General features: G+C 44.8%; 1 protein-coding gene across 3 annotated transcripts in view; it reads left to right on the forward strand.

The window, feature by feature from the left end:
* The first annotated feature begins 396 nt into the window (after positions 1–396).
* The window catches only part of sulf2 (sulfatase 2), a 123804-nt gene continuing 98706 nt past the window's right edge, over positions 397–25494 (forward strand). Inside the window, exon 1 of one of the 3 annotated variants that reach the window (XM_012971627.3) lies at positions 397–722. The gene's annotated coding sequence lies outside the window, so the exon portion shown is untranslated. 3 annotated transcript variants of the gene reach the window in all.

Below are 25494 nucleotides of genomic sequence, written 5' to 3' on the forward strand. Positions count from 1 at the left end.
TGACCATGCTAGCTCACTAACCCTAACCATTACATCACACTATCACATGACCATGCTAGCTCACTAACCATTACATCACACTATCACATGACCATGCTAGCTGACATTGCCTATGACATCAGAACCTTACAGCTCACCTGGGTGAATTATTATAGGAATTTTGGGCGTCAAATTTAACCACGGGATGAATAAAAGTAACTGAACTATTAAACTATTAACTGTTAAGAGTCACCCCTTTACCAGTAGAGTTTCCGTCCCCTGGGCCCATAAAACAGAACCCACAGTATAGGTGGGTCCCTCAGGCAGGTTAGTTTACCCCGGGGGGGGGGGCAGGAGGCTGTGTGCAGGGGAGGAAGCAGTAGGGACAAGTCTGTATGGCTGAGTTTATATTTGCAGCTGAAAAAGTAGCCGCTCAGACAGGACTTGGGTACCGGGCAGCACAGCGGCCAGCCCAGCCTGAGTGCGCTCCCCCGGGGCTAGCAGCAGCAGTGAGAGCGGCCGGTCCCAGAGGTGCAGCAGACCCCGCCCCCAGTGGGCGGGGCAGAGCCAGTAGCAGCTCAGGGATCCAGCCGCTCTCACACAGTCTGGCCGGGGAGTGAGCGCCTCTAACAGATGCTTCCTGGCGGGGAGAGAACGGGACGTTCCACCTGGTCTGGGAGCTGCAGGAGCGGCGTAACCTCTTCCCGGAGCGCTGTGGGCTGAGCCGCTGCTGAGAAGGTGAGGTAGGTCCGCTACCCGGGGAGCCTCAACTTACTCCGTCAGGGGACCCTCCGGTCTTCTGCCCATTGGCACTGCAGGTGGCACCTCTACCGCATCGCACCTACCGACGGGAATGTGGCACCCTCAGCCCTGACACTGGCACCCTCAGCCCTAGCGCTGCTTTCTGCAACTTCACTCTTACCCACAGCAGCTGGCACCCTCAGCCCTGACACTGGCACCCTCAGCCCTGACACTGGCACCCTCAGCCCTGACACTGGCACCCTCAGCCCTGACACTGGCACCCTCAGCCCTGTCACTGGCACCCTCAGCCCTGTCACTGGCACCCTCAGCCCTGACACTGGCACCCTCAGCCCTGACACTGGCACCCTCAGCCCTGTCACTGGCACCCTCAGCCCTGTCACTGGCACCCTCAGCCCTGACACTGGCACCCTCAGCCCTGACACTGGCACCCTCAGCCCTGACACTGGCACCCTCAGCCCTGTCACTGGCACCCTCAGCCCTGACACTGGCACCCTCAGCCCTGTCACTGGCACCCTCAGCCCTGTCACTGGCACCCTCAGCCCTGACACTGGCACCCTCAGCCCTGACACTGGCACCCTCAGCCCTGTCACTGGCACCCTCAGCCCTGTCACTGGCACCCTCAGCCCTGTCACTGGCACCCTCAGCCCTGACACTGGCACCCTCAGCCCTGACACTGGCACCCTCAGCCCTAGCGCTGCTTTCTGCAACTTCACTCTTACCCACAGCAGCTGGCACCCTCAGCCCTGTCACTGGCACCCTCAGCCCTGACACTGGCACCCTCAGCCCTGACAATGGCACCCTCAGCCCTGACACTGGCACCCTCAGCCCTGACACTGGCACCCTCAGCCCTAGCGCTGCTTTCTGCAACTTCACTCTTACCCAAAGCAGCTGGCACCCTCAGCCCTGTCACTGGCACCCTCAGCCCTGTCACTGGCACCCTCAGCCCTATCACTGGCACCCTCAGCCCTGACACTGGCACCCTCAGCCTCTGTCACATTAACACCAATTTACAGTGGCAACTTGCACCCATTCCGACTAAAACGGAAACTCTCCACCCCCAACCCAAAGTCAATGGCAATTTAATCTTATTGGTCACTGCTGGCACCTCGTCCCCAAGATTAAAAACATCTGTCCCACTAGTACCCATTCACACTGGCACCTATTATCAGTAGTACTGGCACCTCTTTACCACTGCCCATTGATACTGGTAACTTCACTACTTATTGATACTGGCATCTCAGCCCGGTCACACAGGAACTGGTACATTTATCCGCTACACACAGCAACTGGCATCTTTATAGCTTCACATTCCTGCCGTCCCTCCTCTCTCTCTCTATTGCAACTGCCACTTATTATTTTACTGGCAACTTCATTCTCGCAACAAATGGCACAGGCTTCACCCAAATGGAAAGAAGAAAAGATGGAAAGTTTTGATCCGGTTCAGTTAGGCAGGAATGCTGATAAGAGGATAATGGCATTTGGTAGTGATGAAGGTGCCAGTGTAAGTGGGTAAGGGTATAGTTGTCATGGCAGTTGCAGAAAAAAGGCAAATGAAGAGTAATTTCTACTGTTACTGGCACTTTCCTTTCCCTTTAACTGGCTCCTTCACAAATTCCCCCTGTTACAGGCAAATCCCCTACTGTCATTGCCACCTTCAGCCTTTCCCACTGCATATTGCACCATCGGCTGTAAGCAATGCGCTGTCACTCACACTCTTTTCTCTGACTTTTGCACCTTCTGCCTCTCATGTTTCATTTCCCTGGGAACCTCCCCCCCCCCAGCCACAACACTGGTACTTTCAGCTTTACTCGCTGCAGCTGTCATGGCACTTTCTTACACTGGCACCTTCATCACTTTGCATTGTAACTTCCCTGGCACTATCAACTCTTCCCACTCTTCCCTTCCTACTGTAACTACACTGGCACCTTTATCCCTTCCTACTTTAACTACACTGGCACCTTCATCCCTTCCTACTGTTACTACACTGGCACCTTTTCACTACCTTATGCAACTATCCTGGTGTCTTCAACCATTCCCACCGGAACTGCATAGTTTCCAAAAACTATTCCTGCTGCAACTGATACCTTTTGTTATATCGGTGCAGGATAATTGCAGTGGTACCAATGAAAGTGTCAGTGTAATAATACCTTACTGGAGCCGCATCATTATTACCAACATTTCCTTTTACAGCTGCCTTGACAGTTCTTGGCACCTTTGCCGTTCCTACTAAAACTACACCAACACTCATCATGGCTTACTTACTATAGGCACCATCTCTCCCTACTATACCTGCTATCCCACAGCCCCAGTCCCTTCCCAGAGGCTATTATCCCCCCACTGCTACTATAGGCACCATCTCTCCCTACTATACCTGCTATCCCACAGCCCCAGTCCCTTCCCAGAGGCTATTATCCCCCCACTGCTACTATAGGCACCATCTCTCCCTACTATACCTGCTATCCCACAGCCCCAGTCCCTTCCCAGAGGCTATTATCCCCCCACTGCTACTATAGGCACCATCTCTCCCTACTATACCTGCTATCCCACAGCCCCAGTCCCTTCCCAGAGGCTATTATCCCCCCACTGCTACTATAGGCACCATCTCTCCCTACTATACCTGCTATGCCACAGTCCCTTCCCAGAGGCTATTATCCCCCCACTGCTACTATAGGCACCATCTCTCCCTACTATACCTGCTATCCCACAGCCACAGTCCCTTCCCAGAGGCTATTATCCCACTGCTACTATAGGCACCATCTCTCCCTACTATACCTGCTATCCCACAGCCACAGTCCCTTCCCAGAGGCTATTATCCCACTGCTACTATAGGCACCATCTCTCCCTACTATACCTGCTATCCCACAGCCCCAGTCCCTTCCCAGAGGCTATTATCCCACTGCTACTATAGGCACCATCTCTCCCTACTATACCTGCTATCCCACAGCCACAGTCCCTTCCCAGAGGCTATTATCCCCCCACTGCTACTATAGGCACCATCTCTCCTTACTATACCTGCTGTCCCACAGCCACAGTCCCTTCCCAGAGGCTATTATCCCACTGCTACTATAGGCACCGCCTCTCCCTACTATACCTGCTATCCCACAGCCCCAGTCCCTTCCCAGAGGCTATTATCCCCCCCACTGCTACTATAGGCACCATCTCTCCCTACTATACCTGCTGTCCCACAGCCCCAGTCCCTTCCCAGAGGCTATCATCCCTCCACTGCTACTATAGGCACCATCTCTCCCTACTATACCTGCTATCCCACAGCCACAGTCCCTTCCCAGAGGCTATTATCCCACTGCTACTATAGGCACCATCTCTCCCTACTATACCTGCCATCCCACAGCCCCAGTCCCTTCCCAGAGGCTATTATCCCCCCACTGCTACTATAGGCACCATCTCTCCCTACTATACCTGCTACCCCACAGCCACAGTCCCAAGCAACAGACTATTATCCCCAGTTCTTCTATAATTGCTGTGGCACTTGCTGCACCTTCCAAAGTTAGTTTTCACCCTCCTTTCATATACTGCACGATTACCCTGGTTGGTTACCCCTGAAGACATCTCTGCCCTGAGTTCTCACTTTGCTAAATGCTATGCTCAATGTGTTAGAGTGACTTGTATCTATACACTCACTGACCTGGTATTTGATGCTGTAGAAATGATAGGCTTCCAGTTCTTTCTGCCATGTTGCTTTTTTGTTACTGGTCCATAGCAAAATGTATAATGAATTCAGCGAGTGCCCAGTGCTTGCATCTAGGGCCACAATCCCCTGTGTGTTTTGCAAGACCCCTTTAAGAGTTAACCCCCAGTGATAAGCTCGCTGCCTGCTTGCATTGTATCCACTTGAAATAATAAAAGGGAGATTATTGATTATTTTATGATTGCCGAGCTGCAGTTAAGCATGTCTCTCTGAGTGTAATGCATGCAACTAAAAATACCTCATATATCACTGCTTTCTCCCCCTTTGTGCCATGGATCTATACAGCACCCAGTGCTGCTCTCATTTGTACTTGAAATAGAGACTGCAGATGGATCCATACTAAAGCAATTGCACTCGGAGAAGCCGGGATGCTGAGCCGGGTGAGCCAGGGACATAGCGTTGGCCAGTGATATTATGATCCGCAAACTAGAGATATAAATATTATATTATATGCCATTGGCTCCGTGTCTCAATCTTTATTTCTCTTCAGCTTGCTTCTAATTGCTCATTGAAATCAATGTGTGATGAGAAATACATTTGGCAGCTTTGGAATCCACAGGGCACCAGGAATGGGCGTCTTTATGTGCAGACTGGGGGGGTGATGGTGTATTTTGACCTCTTCCAGAAGGTTAATTGATCAGTGGGTGAGAAAATGAAGAATCCGCAAACTGTAGATTTACTGCAACTTGCTTAATAGCCAGAAGGGCAAGTCTGATGGGAAAGATTTATCCTTTGCTTTCTTGTAGTTATATGTTTAGATTAGAATAGCTTTTGTAAATTGGTTTTGGTTGAATTTTGAAAAGGTTATAGTCACTTTTGTGCTTGCACAGTGGCACAGATCCTACAGTATCTGTATGCTTTATGGCTGAGATTCTAGCTATCTGTATAACAGAGCATTCTGTCACAGTGGCACAGATCCTATCTGATACCCATTGTAAGCAGCAGTCCTGCCCTGCTTTATGGCTGAGATTCTAGCTATCTGTATAACAGAGCATTCTGTCACAGTGGCACAGATCCTATCTGATCCCCATTGTAAGCAGCAGTCCTGCCCTGCTTTATGGCTGAGATTCTAGCTATCTGTATAACAGAGCATTCTGTCACAGTGGCACAGATCCTATCTGATACCCATTGTAAGCAGCAGTCCTGCCCTGCTTTATGGCTGAGATTCTAGCTATCTGTATAACAGAGCATTCTGTCACAGTGGCACAGATCCTATCTGATACCCATTGTAAGCAGCAGTCCTGCCCTGCTTTATGGCTGAGATTCTAGCTATCTGTATAACAGAGCATTCTGTCACAGTGGCATAGATCCTATCTGATACCCATTGTAAGCAGCAGTCCTGTCCTGCTTTATGGCTGAGATTCTAGCTATCTGTATAACAGAGCCCTGCTTTATGGCTAGCTGAAATTTTAGCTATCTTTATAATAGATACTCCGTATAGCAGTCACAAAATGTGTGTGAAACCACTGTTTACATCATTGCACAGGATTCCGAAACTTTAACCGGATTATTTTTTTTTATATATTTATCCTTAGCAAGGTAATGGACATCACTAATTAGAACTGATTAAAATAGTTTTGTCGAAAAAGGAAAGAAGAAAAAAGTTTGGAATCTTGTTTAATAAACTGGCTGTAATTTTTTTTTTCTTTATGTGTACTGGGGCATTTTTGTTTCAGGTGTAGCAAAAGCAGGTTATGTTTGTGTTTCACTCAAAGTGGTTTCATCATCTGGCATCTCAGTGCAGGCAATTTAGATCTGAGATGTATATTTAATGTTACACATCAATGTTTCTCTGCCAGATAGCAAAGGTGTATGTCAATCTCATTGACATTATATACTGTAAAGCAAACAAGGTGTCAGTTTAGGCAGATGAAAGGGGCATTAGGGACATATATATAATATTATAATAACTATTATAAAATTATTTATTCAATTTATATATAGTGTATGTGGTCTGTGGTGTCTCTCTCTCTATACATATATTGCCCCCTCTCTAGAGAGGGACACTAGAGAGATGGCCTATCCTTTCTGCCAGTTAGGGGGAGATTTTGGGTGAGTGCTTATTTGTGTCCTGGGTACCCCTGGAACTATAGCAGGGTGACTGTTACCCCAATGTTTCTATATATCTGTAACCTTGTTATGGGCTAAGGGGGCCCAGCCTGAAGGTCAGTTAGGGGGGGATTTGGGTTGAGTGCTTATTTGTGCCTTGGGTACCCCTGGAACTATAGCAGGGTGATTGTTACCCCATTGTTTCTATATATCTGTAACCTTGTTATGAGCTAATGGGGCCAAGCCTGAAGGTCAGTTAGGGGGGGATTTGGGGTGAGTGCTTATTTGTGCCTTGGGTACCCCTGGAACTATAGCAGGGTGACTGTTACCCCAATGTTTCTATATATCTGTAACCTTGTTAGGAGCTAAGGGGGCCCAGCCTGAAGGCCAGTTAGCGGGGGATTTGGGGTGAGTGCTTATTTGTGCCCTGGGTACCCCTGGAACTATAGCAGGGTGACTGTTACCCCAATGTTTCTATATATCTGTAACCTTTTTATGCGCTAAGGGGGCTGAGCCTGAAGTAAGAGGTGTTTACTAAATACTGAGCACTCTTTGGCCTAATTAATTTACTTTTTTTTGACAAATAATCTTAACAGTTACAAAATGTATTCTTTATTTCACATGTTGCAACCCCTCCAACTCCTGAATGTATCACTTTGGTGATTTGGTCATTAGGTTACACTAGCCAGCGATATCTAAATGAAAAAACTGATTTCTGGCATATTATGTACATGCAGCAAGGTCCATGATTCTCTACACTTTGGCTTACAGTTGGTCTATGTGTTCTCCAGAGTCACAGGATGGAACTTTTTTTCATGGGATGGAACTTTTTTTTTCAGTTTATTAGGGGATGGCCTGCCCCTTGGCACTCTGTAGAACACAAAGTAGACTGACTTCAGGACACCTTGGACCTTGCTTGTGTCATGTGTATCTTCATTTGCAGAAAGGCTCCAGTAGTTTTGGCCTCACTGCTTCCCATGACCAGTGTCTCTATATTCACCTGCAGCGATTTTCCCTAATTTTGGTTGTGGCCTTCTCTTGATGTGCTCCACCCTGGGATTTAGGGTAATGGGGTACTTTCTCAATAGGGCCACTCCCTGCAGGGGAAGATGGTGGTGCATGGAATGTAACCAAAGGCTATAGTATAGGGCCGTTGGCCGTGGGAAGCAGTGCAGCAGCCCTATGGCAAAAGAACACAATCGTGCTGTATTTATTCTGGGATTTGATTGCCTTTTAAGTGTTAGAATGACAAACGCAAACTCACAGCTTTTAGAAGCAGAAATAAAGATTTTTCTTTCTCTTTGTGCGATGTACTCGGAAAGGATTACAGCTTTAAGCACACAAGCATTCCAGTAAAGAAAGGGCCCTCGCCGTGTTCCTCCACCTCCGATGAAACGAGAAAAAGACAGGTTTGCAGGAAGAAGTGCAAATATCAGTCCTTTGTAGCCTCGTCCCCCTGGCGTGAAAGAAATGTTCCGCCGCTAGCATCTGGGCCTTTCTTTCATTCTTTTCACGTCAGGCGAGGAATGCCGGAGCGCGCTTTTGCATACTTTCTACATATCTCTGTCTGCCTTGCTCTGCTGTTGAACTGGGATTTGTCCTGGGATTGTTTGGCCAGTGTTCCAGCAGAGATTGGCAGAAAGGCACTGTGTATCTTCAATTAACTCTTCCTATAATCTCTTTAGCGTAGCTCCTAAGCGTGCCCGGTGAGACTTCTGCTATCAGCCAGAACGTGCATTCATCTTCAGGCATCTGCTCCACATCGGTTTAATCTCATAAAAAGAGGATTTTTGTGCATCAGGGAGCCGCTTTCTGTTAAGATGCAGGGATGCCCTTGTTATTAGCGGGGCTCGCTGCTTAAATATGCTGCATTGGGGCTTGTTATTTCCTTAAGTTTTTCCCCAAAAATGCACCCCACTGGCCCATGATTTTATCTCGTCTTCTCAGTGATTCCTAGAGGAGTCTTAGAATTGCATATTCATTGTATACAATAAAATTGTGGAATCCTACGATACTGCCCGTGCACTAATCCAAAAAAAGTTATTTTAGGATTGGGAAGGCACCATGCAAAAGTGCAAAAAAAAAATAAGTGTAATGCACCATTGTTTTGCACAGTACACCCTGCCCTCTTGCCTTAATCAAATGCCAAAGGTCTCTACTCTGTTTCGGTGCTCAAAGACCTTAGGCTTCCCCTATGAATACAGGGTTTGGTAGCATTGTATTCATGAAGGGGGGGGGGGGCTTTAGTGCTTTTTCACACTTTGACCCAAGGTCTTATTAAATGACCTCTTAAGGAGTTCCTGCTATAGATTGATCCCTGCGCTGGGCATTTTTCCCTAACAGGATCACTGGCCTTAGGGGAAAAACATAATGTATTGGCAACCCCCAGTGTATTAGGGTTTCCCTGTACTTTAATGCCAGGTCTATGGTAGGGATGTCCATAAACAGTGTGCCTTGCACCCCTGTATCAGTATATAGGCACAAAATGTATAGTATTAACACTAAATGATGTAGCAGTTGAACACAAGTGCTATATGTATGGCATGTGAAAAAAATATGTACAGGTATGAGACCTCTTATCTGGAAACCCATTATCCAGAAAGTTCTGAATTATGGAAAGGCCATCTCCCATAGACTCTATTTTAATCAAATAAATCACATTTTTAAAAATGATTCCCTTTTTTTATGTAATTATAAAACAGTACCTGTACTTGATCCCAACTAAGATATAATTACCCCTTATTGGGGGCAGAACAGCCCTATTGGGTTTATTTCATGGTTAAATGATTCCCTTTTCTCTGTAATAATAAAACAGTACCTGTACTTGATCCCAACTAAGATATAATTACCCCTTATTGGGGGCAGAACAGCCCTATTGGGTTTATTTAATGGTTAAATGATTCCCTTTTCTCTGTAATAATAAAACAGTACCTGTACTTGATCCCAACTAAGATATAATTACCCCTTATTGGGGGCAGAACAGCCCTATTGGGTTTATTTCATGGTTAAATGATTCCCTTTTCTCTGTAATAATAAAACAGTACCTTGTAATTGATCCCAACTAAGATATAATTACCCCTTATTGGGGTGAACAACCCTATTGGGTTTATTTAATGGTTAAGTGATTCCCTTTTCTCTAATAAAACACTACCTGTACTTGATCCCAACTATAATTAAGCCAAAACAATCCTAGTTGGTTTAATTACTGTTTAAATTTTTTTTTTTTTTGCAAACTTAAGGTAGGAGATCCGAATTACGGAAAGACCCCTTATCTCGAAAACCCCCATGTCTCAAGCATTCTGGATAATGGGTTCCATACCTGTATTTTTATGCCTAGAACTGCACCCAATCTTTGGCCCAACAAGCCTGTGGCAGCTGGGCATATTTAGACAATTCACCGGATAACAATAATACCCAGGGGTGCCTTATTATCTTTTCCCACTAAACACAAGTGTTGCTCTGCAGGTGGGGGGGATATTCTCTGGCGAATACGGGAAGCGCCGGCTAGCACCCGTCTAGAGACGGCATTGCCCAAACCCTGTCTTCCCATAATATAAGATTCTCTATCTCGTGAGATATATTTACATAATTCCGTGCACGCTCTCGGGTTCCCAGATGAGCTTATAAGTCATATCAGATTCACTTTCCTGTTTTATAGCGCCGAACAAATGAGAAATGAGTTTAAAAAAAACCCAACCTCGGTGCCGTGCGGATAAGCCAGGTGCAGCTATCGAATCTTCACTGTCGGATTGTTACTGTCAAGGGCCACCAACAGACCTAGTATTCAGGCTTTTCTTAATTAATTAACCCGTCCTGGCTGTTTCCATGACAACTGGGGGGGGGCTCGGTCTGTCCTACAAAAACAGAAAATCAGGCCTGTTGAATTCAGAAGGAAAAGAGCTTGTTTCAGCTGGTGTTAACTTTCTCTTGTCTTATTTATCATGCGATTTGTGTGTTTCATGTATTTTTGCACAATGGAAGGGGCTTTGGCTGCTCTAACCCCTTTTAGATGTGTCTTGGATATTATTCGTTGGAAAGAATGCAGTGTTTGCCACCAATGCACCCAAAGTACGAAAGGCACAGACTATTATAGTGTGTAAGCCCCACACCGGTGATGTTGCCCATAGCAACCAATAAGCAATTAGATTTTAATGGTCACCCATACGTTGGAAAACAAAAGCAAATATCTGATTGGTTGGTATGGGAAACAAACTATAATAAATATGACCCTAAGCGTATATTATCATGATTACTTTATAAGCAGAATCCTTCTTTCCTGGCACATTTTTGAATAAACAATTGGAGGTACCCAGTAGTTTATCTGCTGCTATAAATAAAATGCTAGAGAATCCTGTATACTAAAGGCAAAGAGAACTGACCAGCAATATTCAGGAACAATGCAGCCAATTCTTATCAGTCTTTGGTGGCCGTAATATGCTTTTGCTCTGGTTACACCAATGGCCAAAAGTTTAAAAATTCTTTTTGTTTATTAGATCTATAAACAGATAAATAGTATGATATTCCTATTGGGCTTCCTTTATTTCTGTAAAGGTTGTAATTGGCAGCTTAAAGGTTTTATTCTCACAGTCTCTGTATTTACTGGTCCCATTGCAGCAGTGGGCTACTAGCTACTACTCAGGGCAAGTGCTGCTGAACTCTGGAACAGTAGGGGTAAAAGACAAGGACTTCTACTTGACCCCCATTCATGCCTCTAGAAACTATTATAGTGGTAGAGCTTAAGGGTGAAGACACACGGAGCTACTAGTAGCTGCTACTTTTTATGGCTACTAAACTCCAGAAAATACCCTGCCATAGACAATACTGAGAATTGCCTCTGCTAAAACACACGTAGAGACAATTATCAGTAAATAATCAGCACTGTCAGTTTTTAGTAGCCACGACAAGTAGCTGCTACTAGTAGCTCCGTGTGTCTTCAGCCTAAAAGGGGTACTGACACCTTCATGGAACTGGTTACTCTGATGAGAAGAATTAAATGTCTGCCATTAAGTCTGACAAAATGTTCCCTCCTATAATCATATGGTCGGGAAAACCAATCAAAGTTGGAGGTGCTTTTTGTTGAGTTTCTTGTTTTACTGAAGGGAAGGTAATGCAAACTATTGGCTTCCTACTAAATCCATAAGTCTATTTATGGTTGCTCCTACGTACACCACCCCATACATTGGGGCAGATTTATTATGCTGTGTAGAAAACGGTGACAAAATTCAACTACATTGTAAGGCTTCGTCTTGCAAAAAAAAACGATGTAAAATCGGCGTAATTTTTTTTTACACAATTTTTCTCCCGCCAGAACCAACATAAAATAACGGCGTTCCAATGGCAAACTTCTCCATTTATTTTACACAGCTTTTTACACCGTTTTTTCTGCGAATTTCATTTTACACAGCATATTAAATAGGCCTCTTTAGTCTCTTTCCCACATCCCATATCAGTTCCAGGATTATTTAGTTATGCTTTAAATCTCAAAGAGAGAAAGCGAGTCTTTCTATTGATTTGCAAGACATCTTGCCCCTGCCCATTGACCCAGCACTAACCCCCTTCCCCTGATATTATTCATCTGTAAGATCTATAGATTCGGAATAATTCTAGAATATAGATTTGTGCAAACTGAGCTCTTCTCCTCTGAGGACTCGGGTATCTATTTTACAGTATAATCCTCCATCTTTCCATATGAGGATCGATCCACCGGAAGACATTTCTGTGCTTATTATAGTTAGTTGCAATCTTCTGCCAACCTTTTTAAAGGGGAAATGTCAGCTCTTCTATGCTCTGAATCCATGGTGATAGCAGGGAAAGTAAACTTGGGTTTAAAAAGCACATTTATTACCCATGTAATATTTAAGATACTATATGAAATATATAACTGATTTTATCAAACATCCTCTGTTGTTCTGGAATGTGGCTAATGTTCTCTTTAATAACTGGTAGAACATTCAAACCTTGTGTGTAATGCTGGGTGAGTCCAATCATATGATGTATAATTTGTGGGCAATTGCGTAACTACAGGGGGAGCAGAGAAAAAGAGGGGGGACCCCATAAGAGAACCCCCTATCTCCCCATGCCTTTATGTGTCTGATTTTTCCTGTGAATATACGTAGATATCGTATGAATGGGGAGTGTGGCAGGAGAGCAGCTGCACATAATTATTGCGCGTTTGCACAGGTTAGAAGGCAAATTTGCCCTTTTTTCTTATTATCCTATCAAACAGCTTGAACTCATCCTTCTTTTGTCGGATAAAACTCCACAAGAGCAAAAAGTGCGGAGCTGCTTGTGTGTCCCACTGTGTAAATGTCACAAAAAGCAAATTGTTCAGTAGAATAGATTGCCCTTTAGTATGGCGCTGGGGTTTAATCTGTGTGTGACGTGCAGTTTGCGTTAACTTAGCCTTTAAACTTTAAAGATGTCACAAATATCCTTTATTTCTACATTTCTTCTACATATATTACAATAGTACAGGCTATAGAGATGTACTGTGTAAATAGATGTAAATAGAACATTGCTTGTAAGTCGCTCGTTGCCTGACGTAGTCATCTGTTCTCTTTTACCCACTAATACAGCTCCAATAGGGGAGATGTCTCTCTTAATATAGACTTCAGTAGTCTGGGGGTGAACCATTCTGTTTGGGGTTCAGTTGAAGCCCATAGATTTTTGCTGGGTTAGGAATTGGAGTGCCTGGGCAATTGTTTCCTAACGAACAAAATGTCATTTTAACCAATTTTCCAATTTTGCTTTGTAAGGCAGCATTTTATTTTTGGGTTTATAGTAACATCTCTGCACTCAAAACAAGTTGCCAGTTCTGACTACTGAAACAATAGTCCGTAGCCAATAGCCCAGCCATGGTTTCCACTTTCCACAATACCTGTATATTTAGCAGGTTTAACCCGGTGCCAACTTTGCAGGTAGCCAGCTTTCTATGAAGGAAGGAATAATCCCTGCAATGTCAATTATTGCTTTTAAGCTAAAAACACAAAATCTGACAGCAAAATGAGCCTCCAGTAAATAGCAGCCCCAGTCAGCAGCATTTGTATAGGAAATTATGTATTTTATTTTTGTGATTCTGTCTTTTTAACTGGGGCTGTAATTTGTGTCAGAGCCCAGTGGAGAAGCTGAATCACAGCTAATAAAGGATCTTGTTAAAGGGGAAATAACGCGGTGGTACCTGGCAACCTCGTTTGCCTTCTCCTGGTGTCAGATTGTGCTGCTCTGTGGGATTATAACGCCCCATTAAAAATGGGGATATCCTGCGGATAGAAAGGGGGGAAATAAGTGTTTTGCAAACAAACTGGAAGCGGATTTCTCCATCATTTAGATTGTTCCTATCCCCGAGCAGCTTGGGCTTCGGAAAAGAACTGTGTAAATGTCAGCAGCCAGACGGTAGAATGAATTGCATCTGACCATGTGGATCTGGGACACTGTCCAACACTTCCTTCTCTTTCTGTTTCTGATATATAACCATTTTATTTGTATCATACCTTTCTAAATGCAATATGAGGGTAAAAATGCATAGAACCTTCCTTCTCTGTATATTTATATTTATACATATGGGAGGGAGGTGCCATATTGTTTCCCTTAGACAGTACAGTATGAGGGTACAGCTTATTGTGTGCCCAGAACATTCCTTCTCTGAATATATGTATTTATACATATGGGAGGGAGGTGCCATATTGTTTCCCTTAGACAGTACAGTATGAGGGTACAGCTTATTATGTGCCCAGAACATTCCTTCTCTGTATATTTGTATTTATACATATGGGAGGGAGGTGCCATAGTGTTTCCCTTAGACAGTACAGTATGGGGGTACAGCTTATTGTGTGCCCAGAACATTCCTTCTCTGTATATTTGTATTTATACACATGGGAGGGAGGTGCCATATTGTTTCCCTTAGACAAGGGTGGGCAAACTTTTTGGCTCACGGGCCACATTTACTTACCCCCGGGCCGGACCGGGCCAGGGCGGGCAGGGCCAGGCCAGCGTTACGCCACCTTCGTCTCTTTAATTCCGGCCCGCCAATGACACCAAGTCTCGCGTGATGAGACTTGGCATCGTCGACGGGCCGGATTAAAAAGGCCAAGGGGCCGGATGTGGCCCGCGGGCCGTAGTTTGCCCACCCCTGCCTTAGACAGTACAGTATGAGGATACAGCTTATTGTGTGCCCAGAACATTCCTTCTCTGTATATTTGTATTTATACACATGGGAGGGAGGTGCCATATTGTTTCCCTTAGACAGTACAGTATGAGGGTATAGCTTATTGTGTGCCCAGAACATTCCATCTCTGTATATTTGTATTTATACATATGGGAGGGAGGTGCCATATTGATTCCCTTAGACAGTACAGTATGAGGGTATAGCTTATTGTGTGCCCAGAACATTCCTTCTCTGTATATTTGTATTTATACATATGGGAGGGAGGTGCCATATTGTTTCCCTTAGACAGTACACAAGAACATCTCTTGTATATGGGAGGAAGAAGCCACAAAACCAACTAAAGCAAATGGATTAGCATTTTACGCAAGAAGTCAAACTTTGTCATCACTTCATATCCCTCCTCCTTTGAGTAAAATAGATCCTAAATGGGCACTAAAGCCCTGGTACCACTGACCGAAAGACTGCATTAAAGATGTTGTTTAGTTTAAACTAAGCTGTTAGTATAGGACCAATAACACAGAATAAAGAAACCAAGAATGCATTTTGTGGTCTGGATCTTTCTCTCCCTGTGTGACCTGCAGTAGCTGAATTAAGATCTATCATGACTGCGTAATGCTTGTGTGACGCATGAATTGTTGGTGAGAATAGGGAGTCGTGACCCTCAGGGTCGCAGGCTGTCACAGGCACCTAATTTAATGCATTTTGCACTAAAGAGGCCTCTATACTGAAAAACAACTCATATTTACATACATGGGCAGGTTGTAAGAGAGAGCTGCAAAAATATTCTTTTTACCCTTCTTGGTAAGTTAGCCAGTGTTGCAGCTTAACATGTAAGTCCTCAGTCTGTATGTGCCCCTCACCTTCCCCTCTGTCTGGGCAGGGTCCCTCTGTGGTTCCTCAGTCTGTATGTACCCCTCACCTTCCCCTCTGTCTGGGCAGGGTCCCTCTGTGGTTCCTCAGTCTGTATGTGCCCCTCACCTTCCCCTCTGTCTGGGCAGGGTCCCTCTGTGGTTCCTCAGTCTGTATGTGCCCCTCACCTTCCCCTCTGTCTGGGCAGGGTCCCTCTGTGGTTCCTCAGTCTGTATGTGCCCCTCACCTTCCCCTCTGTCTGGGCAGGGTCCCTCTGTGGTTCCTCAGTCTGTATGTGCCCCTCACCTTCCCCTCTGTCTGGGCAGGGTCCCTCTGTGGTTCCTCAGTCTGTATGTGCCCCTCACCTTCCCCTCTGTCTGGGCAGGGTCCCTCTGTGGTTCCTCAGTCTGTATGTGCCCCTCACCTTCCCCTCTGTCTGGGCAGGGTCCCTCTGTGCTTCCTCAGTCTGTATGTGCCCCTCACCTTCCCCTCTGTCTGGGCAGGGTCCCTCTGTGGTTCCTCAGTCTGTATGTGCCCCTCACCTTCCCCTCTGTCTGGGCAGGGTCCATCTGTGGTTCCTCAGTCTGTATGTGCCCCTCACCTTCCCCTCTGTCTGGGCAGGGTCCCTCTGTGGTTCCTCAGTCTGTATGTGCCCCTCACCTTCCCCTCTGTCTGGGCAGGGTCCCTCTGTGGTTCCTCAGTCTGTATGTGCCCCTCACCTTCCCCTCTGTCTGGGCAGGGTCCCTCTGTGGTTCCTCAGTCTGTATGTGCCCCTCACCTTCCCCTCTGTCTGGGCAGGGTCCCTCTGTGGTTCCTCAGTCTGTATGTGCCCCTCACCTTCCCCTCTGTCTGGGCAGGGTCCATCTGTGGTTCCTCAGTCTGTATGTGCCCCTCACCTTCCCCTCTGTCTGGGCAGGGTCCCTCTGTGGTTACTCTGTATCTGTTCTTATTGGGCTTACAAAGATTTGGCTTTATCCCCTGCTTTCTGTTTAAGACAAATAACACAGAAATAAATCCTTGTTTATAATAAGAAATGTTGCCTTTAAACACACACGCTCCCCCGAGTGCCTAATGTGGGCGCTTGACTCTGCCGAGGGATCGCTTACATTACTGAACACACAGTTTCCACATCTCATCTCGACATCCTCTGAAGTTGTTTAGTATTCCTCCTGCGCGCGGAACATTGTGCGAGTGCTGCAGGGTTAGTGCAACACATCACTGCAACGTGTGATTAAACGGCAGGAATTTGTGAAATACTTGCGGCCGGCCCGGTATTTTATTCTAGATAAAAATGTATATATCTAAAGCCAGAGGAGCATTCAAAGAGCAAGAGGAATATGAAGCCAATATTCTTACTCTGGAGTTAAATAATTGGAGTAAAATAGTAAGAAATCCTCGGCTCATCCTCTGCATGAAACAGATGGTAATGATTTTCCGACTGATCTCTGCCAACTGCTCCTTTTTCTTTCATTGAAGGCTCCGGGAACATTGTCTGAATTCACTTTCAGGTTCTGAAAACACAGGATGTAGTGGTGTGTCTGAGAGGAAAGTATGAGCTCCTCTGTACACTAGTCCAACCTTATTGTGGGTCCCTCTGTGCTAGTGATCTGCCACCGTGGCCCTCCCGCTGTTGCTCAGGTACCGTCCCCTCGGGCACGGGGCTGTGTTGAGCCTTGCTTGAGAATTTTAAGGGTTAGTCTAGATTAGACAAATGCATAGTCATTTGTTTTTATCCCAGAATCACAGCTCATAGGGAAGGCTCAGACCTCTGACATTGTCTCTAGTATCTCTATAGCATTCTTGTATTGAGTTTCATTGAGTCAGTGGCACCACACATACTCAGTGTCCTCTGAACCTTTTCCTCAGGGGACCCAAATTATGTGGACAAATCAGCCCAAAAATATGTTTACAAAGCAGTTATGCATCATATTTTTATGACTAATTCCTGTTGTAATCAACATTTTGGTCAGCTCTAGTCCCTCAGACCACACTACTAATGTGGCTTCCAAAGGACCAGGTCCGTATCTCTGAGCTCCACCGCTGGATTTAACTGTAATGTCCGGCTGCCAGCAGAGATTTTTTATAGGGATTCTTCTATGTAAAGGCACCGTGGGCCATCCACCTAAAGCTGCCACCCTTGGCACGGGCCGACAAGTGACTATATATGAATACGGCCCTGGTTGTAAGAAGAAAACTGACAGGGGATCATAGTAACTCACTCTTAAAGGGAAACGAAAGGTAAAGTCACTTGGGGGTGCCAAAATGTTAGGCACCCCCAAGTGACTTTAACCGCTTACCTCGTACCCCGGGCTGGTGCCCCTGTTGGGAGAAAACAGCACCAGCCCGGGGCACCTGGAGCGCAGCGCTTCCGTGTTCTGGCTTCCTCTTCCTGAATGCCAGCGGTGGGCGCATGCGCAGTAGAGTGAAAAGCCGACTTTAATGTTTAAGTTCGGCTTTTCTCTCTACTGCGCATGCGCGCGCAGCGAAACAAGAGGAAGGAAGCGCCGGCAGCTACCCCGGGCTGGTGCTGTTCCCTCCTCACAGGGGCACCAGCCCGGGGTAAAAGGTAGGTGGTCAAAGTCACTTGGGGGTGCCTAACATTTTGGCACCCCCAAGTGACTTTGACTTTCTTTTCCCTTTAACAGCATAGGGATCCATTTTCAGGTCCCAGCTTATAGGTTTAGAATCTAGGATTCCTAACCTTTGACCTGGGCCCCAAAAATGGGTCCAAGACATTTTGCAAATAGTCTTCATAGTTACATAGGGTTGAAAAAAGAGTCCATCAAGTTCAACCCTTCCAAGTAAACCCAGCATCATAGTCCGGATCAGTGACCCCTGAAAATTAGGTGTCAGTTGCAGCCTGAAAATAGGCAGAATGGGGAAAAACATGCAAAATAAATATTGAAGACAATATACAGGTATGGGATCCCTTATCCGGAAACCTGATATCCAGAAAGCTTCGAATTACAGAAAGCCTGTCTCCCATAGACTCCATTTTAATCAAATAATTCAGATTTTTTAAATTGATTTCCTTTTTCTCTGTAAAAATAAAACAGTACCTTGTATTTGATCCCTTAGATATAATTAATTCTTATTGGATGCAAAATAATCCTATTGGGTTTAATTAATGTTTTATTGATTTTTTAGACTTAAGGTATGGGGATCCAAATTAAGGAAAGACTCCTTATCTGGAATACCCTTGGTCCCAAGCATTCTGGATAACGGGTCCTATTCCTGTAATAGGTTTATCTATAACTTACTGAAAGTTCATTTATAGGCCAACTTGCCCTTTAATAAACATTTTACTGAGGATCTGCTGTGTGTGCCACTTACAAGCACTAGTAGAATAATTTATGGCTGAACAAAGTGTTATTAATTGTACTGAGAGAGATGAAAATGTTGGCGGTGAGAATGGAAGCGCCGCTGTCAAACCAGCGCTTATTTCTATCAAATCTACTCCATTTAGCTAAAAACATAATCCTAATTATTCTGTGTTTCTCCTTGAGTGGTTCTTAAGTAGGCCGGTGCCGTCCCTAGGGCGCGCTCGCTTGGATATTAGCGAAAGAACTTCAGTTCGGTGAATGCTCCGGAGTGGTGAATCGGTGCAGACATGCGGAAGGTTCTGTTTTAGGACAAGATCAAACTGATTTCAAAGGGAACCCGGTTCACCACGAGTTCATCAGAAAACACGAGCAGTTGGGATTTGGGTCGTGTCTAAAGCGCTAACAACACTTTGATCTATTGCCTGTGGTGGAAGTTGCTAAACTTTGGGAAGGCGTAATTGCGGGGGGAGAAAAAAAAAAAACAACCATTCCCATGCTGCTTTATGGGATCCCACCAACTTATTACACTACTTTTTATTGTTTCATAGAAATAAAAATAGTCAAGTCTATGTAACAAGCTGCTCAGGCTCCCTTAATGTCAGTGTGTGACAACACAGGGACCAGTGCTTGTATGTAGGTCCGGGGCCACCCTAGGCATCACTTCAATGCTGCATTGTACTGCGTACTCCTCATCCTGGATTTAAGCTGGAACTCTCCGCCGGCGGCTGAGGTTTTTTATTTTATTTAATCTATTATATAGGCACCTCAGGGCCACCCCTCAAAAGCTGCCAACCTAGGTACAGAGCCTCGAGTGCTTACAGTGGAGGAAATAATTATTTGACCCCTCACTGATTTTGTAAGTTTGTCCAATGACAAAGAAATGAAAAGTCTCAGAACAGTATCATTTCAATGGTAGGTTTATTTTAACAGTGGCAGATAGCACATCAAAAGGAAAATCGAAAAAATAACTTTAAATAAAAGATAGCAACTGATTTGCATTTCATTGAGTGAAATAAGTTTTTGAACCCTCTAACAAAAAAAGACTTAATACTTAGTGGAAAAACCCTTGTTTGCAAGCACAGAGGTCAAACGTTTCTTGTAATTGATGACCAAGTTTGCGCACATTTTAGGAGGAATGTTGGTCCCACTCCTCTTTGCAGATCATCTCTAAATCCCTAAGGTTTCGAGGCTGTCTCTGTGCAACTCTGAGCTTGAGCTCCCTCCATAGGTTTTCTATTGGATTAAGGTCCGGAGACTGACTAGGCCACTCCATGACCTTAATGTGCTTCTTCTTGAGCCACTCCTTTGTTGCCTTTGCTGTATGTTTTGGGTCATTGTCGTGCTGGAACACCCATCCACGACCCATTTTCAGTTTCCTGGCAGAGGGAAGGAGGTTGTCGTTCAGGATTTCACGATACATGGCTCTGTCCATTTTCCCGTTAATGCGAATAAGTTGTCCTGTGCCCTTAGCAGAAAAACACCCCCAAAGCAAAATGTTTCTACCCCCATGCTTGACGGTGGGGACGGTGTTTTGGGGGTCATAGGCAGCATTTTTCTTCCTCCAAACACAGCGAGTTGAGTTAATGCCAAAGAGCTCTATTTTGGTCTCATCAGACCACAGCACCTTCTCCCAGTCACTCACAGAATCATTCAGGTGTTCATTGGCAAACTTCAGACGGGCCTGCACATGTGCCTTCTTGAGCAGGGGGACCTTGCGAGCCCTGCAGGATTTTAATCCATTGCGGTGTAATGTGTTTCCAATGGTTTTCTTGGTGACTGTGGTCCCTGCTAATTTGAGGTCATTAACTAACTCCTCCCGTGTAGTTCTAGGATGCTTTTTCACCTTTCTCAGAATCATTGACACCCCACGAGGTGAGATCTTGCGTGGAGCCCCAGAGCGAGGTCGATAGATGGTCATTTTGTGCTCCTTCCATTTTCGAACAATCGCACCAACAGTTGTCACCTTCTCTCCCAGCTTCTTGCTAATGGTTTTGTAGCCCATTCCAGCCTTGTGCAGGTCTACAATTTTGTTTCTGACATCCTTGGACAGCTCTTTGGTCTTTCCCATGTTGGAGAGTTTGGAGTCTGCTTGATTGATTGATTCTGTGGACAGGTGTCTTTTATACAGGTGACTAGTTAAGACAGGTGTCCTTAATGAGGTTGACTAATTGAGTAGAAGTGGCTAACCACTCTGTGGGAGCCAGAACTCTTAATGGTTGGTAGGGGTTCAAAAACTTATTTCACTCAATGAAATGCAAATCAGTTGCTATCTTTTATTTAAAGTTATTCTTTCGATTTTCCTTTTGATGTGCTATCTGCCACTGTTAAAATAAACCTACCATTGAAATGATACTGTTCTGAGACTTTTCATTTCTTTGTCATTGGACAAACTTACAAAATCAGTGAGGGGTCAAATAATTATTTCCTCCACTGTATATATAAAAAAGACCCTGCCAGGGACTAGCAGCTAAAGGAAGGTTCTCTCCAATTCCTGTCGCACAGGTAAACACCTCCATTCAGATAATTAATTTATATGACCAATTAATGCGCCCTGCATTAAAAGTCAGAAAATCACTTATGCAAGTGTGGTCTAGCTTTTTTTTTATCCATTAGAAAGATTATTTTATACACAAACCTGATTATAATGGTAAAAAAAAAGTTTGTGAAACTCTTGGGCAGGCCGGGGTTGCCTGGGCCCGAGGTAGAGGAGGATAAGGGGCAGGAGTGCCCTGGAGGAACATCTACTTTATATATTTTAAAAGGGACATACTATAAGTGAGATACTTATGATAGAGGATCTAGGCCTAAGGGGGCCTTTCTGTGTTTGCCCTGTTGTGCCCTGTTATGATAGAGAGTCTAGGCCTCAGGGGTCCTGGTTGGCTCCATACAGCTGAACATTTATTGATCAACTTGGGAACAACAAATAGAGTCTGAGTTGGATTCCACCCTCCCCAAGGATGACTGGGGGTTTGGGGAGGGTAAAATCCAACTGCTCATAATCTTCTCTGTTTATTGTATCCAAGTTGATCAATAAATGTTTAGCTGTATGGAGCCAACCAGGACCCCTGAGGCCTAGACTTACTGTGCCTGGGACTGAAAAATAATTGGCTTGTTTATCTGCTCCTGTTCTATTGTGGGGAAAAGCCCCGGCTCTAGCTGAAGCTAATGAGCAGGTTCCCCATCCTGCTTACCCCTAACTCCTACATCAAAGCAACTGACATTGGAGGGTTCCCACTTCCATTTATTTATATTCCTTCTTCATTTATTTATTTATTTGCTACTGCCTTGAAAATGATCTCCATCTGGATGTAACACCTCCACACACAGAACCTGCAGGAGTGCAAGAATTTAGCACTCATTGCTACTAGCATAGAAAATCCGAATCCCTCTCAGCAGATGTATGGGGACTTCAAGCAGATGGGAAGGCGTTCGTGGCTTACAGATAAAGAGATGCCGAACAATATTGTAAACAACGTGCGCTAAAACATTAAAGGAGGAATATGTGAGAAGTGGGAATATAGATAATTATTGTTATTATGATTTTTTTATTTATCACAAGCCAAAAGAGTCTTCAGCAATGTGTGACTCCAGCCCGACGCGTGTGGCCTTGTAATGAGAGATGGGTGGGAGCCAAAGTCCTATGCGTTGTTATATATACATGGGCGAATATTGGTGTTCTCCACCCACCACTGCAACATGAGCAGCCTTGTTAGCCTGATACCGTATTGTGTAAGAGCTTCCCTGGTGCAAGGGTTGGGTGCATAGTTCTACACTGAGTCATGAAATAGTCCATCTAAAGGCCCACCAGCTCTATGCAATGTATCCTTTAGAATAGGGGGTTATCTGTGTAAAGGAAGCTGGGGGGTGGGGTGAATGTGTCACAGATTGCAATGCTTTTGGACGAGCTAGGGATATGCAAACCTGGAGTATCAGACAGTAGTGCTTTTTGGTATATTTTAGCATTACCAGTCATTCATTGTGAAGGCGGAGGTGTACAGTGACCATAAACTTACAGAAATAAGGGGTCATTTGCTACCTATAGGGCAGGGTACCCACCTTTGCAGGTAGACAACTAGCTCTAGGTCTTTCCAAAATGGACGCAGAGCAGCAGTGCTGTATTTATGAATATGGGTGGCACATAGACATCACCTACCCAATCCCTAACTTGATTATTATTTAGATAGATAAAGACTATGGCAGGCAGGAAGGACAGAGCTGCCATGTGACCACCAGATTTGCATTCTGCACCTAAATAATAAGGTGCTAGGTGCTTTTGTTCTTGCATCCAGGGTCTCATTAAAAGAACCCTATTGTCATCAGATTCAAAGTTTCATATGATAAGCTCTTTAACATGATTGGATGGGTATTATGATTCCATGGATATGAATTGATTTTGTTGGGTGTGAAAATGTGGGTTGTGTCTCGTGGTGTCTTAATACGTGGGTTAACCTTGCCATAACCGTTGTATGGTCTTTCCAGATGATGACCTTCTTATCAAGTATCTGACTGCTTCCTTTATGTCCATAGCCTGTATGATGACCCATGTTTATCTCCAAGGTAGTAGTCTTTTGATACACTGAGCCATATGCAGCCCATTTAGGTCCTATGGCTGTATACCTCTACACATATGGGCATCTCAGTTAGCAGTAGCACAAAGAAATGGCACCAAAGAAGATGGAGCCCATTTAGTTGCCTCAAATGACTTTGAGGACACAGAACTGAGCACAGCTCTGTATAAATTATCCGAGGATTGTGCTAAATAAAACCGATTTAACTAAATAAGTCCCCAGCGAACCTTTGTACGGTTTAGTTCCCTGAAATGACGCTACATGTGTATTGCTTTAATTTTATGATGCCACATAGCCATTTACCAGAGCTCCACATGTTCCCATATGCGTTAAGCAGGTGCCAGATTTATGGCCTAATTTCTCATTGCTAATTGCCTTCCCCCCACTGGCATAAAAGTCCCAACGTGGGGCCGAATCACATTTAAGCCAACGCAAAGAGCAATCTCTTTAATAAAACTTCCCTGATACGCTTTGTTATGGCTGTCATGGCGGCGTGTCAGCCTGCTGATAGATATGACTCTGTTGGTGCAGGAATTATTAAAGCAATTAGTCGTTTGTCTAATGGCCATGATGGGGCTAATTTTAAAGATCCCCGAAGAGACCAGAGCTCAGCCCAGCTTTCAGCTGCAGAATTGAAATGAACTTATTGCCTCTCCGGCCACAAATAGCCTGCGGCTACGATAAATAAACCCCTGTATAAGGCTCTCATCCCACTCCTGCTGCTCTGCTTGTTTTGTATTCTGTTCCTTCCACACAGACTCGCAACTGTGTTTTATTAGCGCTGTGTTAAATATTGCAAAAAGACAACAGTTACCCTTGAATTAGGATATTTGTGTCTGGCTCTAGATGCTTACCAAGTCCTAGGATGTCAGCCGTGAACTGTAGCATTCCTATTTTTTATAGTAGCATCTCCACTGTTTCTTATAATGCACAAATCAATGAGTCAGGTGATATGTGACATCAGTAAGATTGATTATGACTGATGACATCACATTGATAAGGATATGTAAGCAGTAATACAGTGATAACAAGGCGTACCCCAACTATAGGACTTCCCCAAAGTCGTAGGTCACCTAAACCACTAAAGTGGGCCCTAAAACATCCGCAGAGCAGTGATATAAAGGGTAGTGTTATCCCGAGATGAACAGGAATGCAGTTTGGGTTTATCTGCTAATCGGATAATAATTTTGAGCCAACTCATCATCCTCCATAGAGAAAAGTCTTGGAATGATCAAATCTCATTGAAGTCGTATGAAATCCCCTTGAGCTTTTCTGTATAACGGCAGGTACAAAGCAGGTTATTTCATTACCGGCCTGTGTTAAGCTGTTCCTATAGCTAAATCCCCTCTTGTGCTAGTTCCTTGGCAGTTTTGCCATCAGTCATAATGACAGGCCCTGGGCCTCGGTATCCAAGGAACCTCGCCATGTGGATAAGCTTCTTGTTTTCCTGCTGTGAGAACTGGTCTCTCTGTGTGCATCTTTTGGTGGAATTCTTATTTAATTAAATCCGCAGCACCCGACATTGTCGTTTTGCTAATGACCCATTTAACTCCCTGATGCATTCTGTGTCGGCTGGTGTCCTGGGAAAAAAGGGGGCGCTTTTATGTCGGCGGTGACAGTCCCTTAGAAATGTGGCCTCTCCTGTTTAGCATCACAGCGCCGTGTGTTTTAATAGAAAATGGCTAATGGGTCAGGGCCGGCGGTAGAAGTTGCGGGAATTGGGACGAGGGGGGGCTTTCTCCGTCTCATTTGCATGACTGAGCTTTTTTTGTTCTTGATGACTGATTGTTGATCCTTACGTTCCCCCGCCGAGCAAACATCTTGTGGGTCTTTATTTATCCCCTTTCGCTTAAAAGAAAGAGCGCCAAAACACTCCAATCCCTTTTATCCTTTGGGTTTTAACGAATGGAGAAATGTAATGAAAGTTGTTAATAGAAAAAAATACGCGTGGGGGTAAACAGTTTTCCCTTTGTGCTTATTAGCTCAGAGTTTAGTAGATGATCAGCTACACACACCTAAGAAATATTTGCCTTGGAACATGCTCACTTCAGATGGAAATTACCAATGATCCTCGTTAGATGTTGGTAAACTCAT

Source organism: Xenopus tropicalis, chromosome 10 (genome assembly GCF_000004195.4).
Source record: "Xenopus tropicalis strain Nigerian chromosome 10, UCB_Xtro_10.0, whole genome shotgun sequence".
Classification (NCBI taxonomy): Eukaryota; Metazoa; Chordata; class Amphibia; order Anura; family Pipidae; genus Xenopus; species Xenopus tropicalis.